Source organism: Triticum aestivum, chromosome 5B (assembly GCF_018294505.1).
Source record: "Triticum aestivum cultivar Chinese Spring chromosome 5B, IWGSC CS RefSeq v2.1, whole genome shotgun sequence".
In the NCBI taxonomy this organism is placed as follows: Eukaryota; Viridiplantae; Streptophyta; class Magnoliopsida; order Poales; family Poaceae; genus Triticum; species Triticum aestivum.
Genome location: NC_057807.1, coordinates 46,771,498 through 46,773,670, shown reverse-complemented (window position 1 = coordinate 46,773,670; position 2,173 = coordinate 46,771,498).

Genomic DNA, 2,173 nt, shown 5'->3' with positions numbered 1-2,173 from the left:
TGCTCTATTTTTGTTTTATTTGTTGTTCATCCGTCATTAGAATGGGCATTTAGGCCTGTCAGGGTAGAGGATGTGATCTATGTGCCATGCCAAGTTATGTATCTGAATTGAAGTAGCAATTTGGAACACAAATTATTCAGTGTTCATGCTCTGTTTCCTCTGTTTTTGTTCTTCAGTTAACAGAGTACACACCCAAATTCAGTTTCTAGTAAAAAATAAAACTGGGCTGCCGAATAGATGTTGGGCCGTTATACCAGCCCACCCGCATAGGGGCACCAGCCCACCTCTAACTTCGGCAAATAAAATGGGGCCCAATAAAATGTTACTTGTTTTTACTTTGGCCTTTTTCTTGCACTAAATTTTGTGATGGATCAATTTTTGATGCACTAAAACTAAATGTTACTTGTTTTATGCATGTCTACGGTTCCATGAACTAAATGAGTTGCATGCTTGCATGAAGTAAATTAGTTTGCATTTCCTAGTTGCATGTCCATAGTGGGTTTGCATGGGGCTCCTAGTTGCATGTCCATGGTTTGGCCAATATTTTGAAGATGGTGTGTGTGGTGATTGGGGTGTAGCAACCCGGGCCCGTAGCAACCCATAGCAATACACAAATAATAGCAAGAACAACACATAGCAATCTACAAATAATAGCATGAAACACACAATATATATAGTAGCATAACGATTATATAGAAGCATAACGATTGCAACCCATAGCTCCACGATAGCCTTACAACTCCACGGTAGCCTTACAACTTAAAATACTAATACAACTTAATAATAGTAGCGTAACGATTACAACCTAAAAAAACTAATATGATAGATATATAGCAAGCTAGATAGATCGGGGGGCACCAAACACGGGTTCTTCTTTGGGTTCTTCTTCTCCTCCTCCTCCGGGTGAACAACTCCACCTCGCTCCTCCGGGTGCCGCCCTTCACTCCTCCCTGTTGTTAATGGGGTACGGGAGCGTGTGCATAATGCCATTGTTGGGGAAGACGCTGTTGAAGTCGGTGAAGATATTATAGGTGGTGAAAGCTATGAACTCACAACCAACCCAATACGCTCACCCGAGGAGGTGGAGAGCATCGAAAGGGTTAGTGAATGTGGCGAGGAGCCCAACCACAACACCATTGTGGTTGACATCCTCAAGATGGTACATCCGAGGAGAGCCGCGGGGGAGGTGGCGGAAGCCGGCCACAAGGAAGAACGTCGTTAACTCCCTTGCGCCCCTCCACCTCGAGATCGACCACACCCTAAGGGTTCTCTCTACATACACTTCGGCCGTGTAGAGCCTTTCCGGCATGGTTGGGGGGAAGCGGTAGGTGGGGGCGTTGTACTGCATGGTGGTGGGGTGGCTCGAGGGCTCGATCGGGTTTGATGGAGAAGAAGGAAGAATGAGGGCATGTTAGATAATAACGAGAATAAAATGAGACACGAGAGACATGGATTTTTACGTGGAAACCCTTGCGGGAGAAACCACGGACGCACGAAGGCGCAATCACTATAAGGAGGAGTATTACAAGCACGAGACGACAGACCGTCTGAGGTACGACTACATGGAGTATATATGAGGGGCAACACATAAGAGTCCTTGTAGGACAAGTAAACGAGTTGTAGTCGTACGCGTCGGTACCAACACAAAGGCCCACACCGTATGTACTACGTCTAGTCCAATACATTAGAATTTGGATCACAATTTAACAATCTCCACCTTGAGCCAAATTCCCTCCAGTAGTCGAAGAAAGCAAATAACTCCATCCAAAACAGCATAAACACCTTGTGCGTCAAAGTCCATAGGACTAATGAGAAATACCAATTAATCCTGAGCAAAGCTCAGACTTATTGGTCGGAACTGGCTTTGTCATCATATCAGCAGGATTATCATGAGTACTTATCTTGCATACCTTCAAATCACCTTCAGCAACAACATCTCAAATATAGTGATATCTGACATCAATGGGCTTTGTTCTCTCATGGTACATTGGATTCTTGGTAAGATATATAGCACTTTGACTATCACTAAATATGGTAGGGCAAGATGAATCTCTACAAAGCTCAGTGTACAAACCTTTCAACTAGATAGCTTCTTTGCATGCCTCAGAAATAGCCATATACTCGGCATCAGTAGTGGAACAAGCCACAATAGACTGCAAAGTTGCTCTCCAAC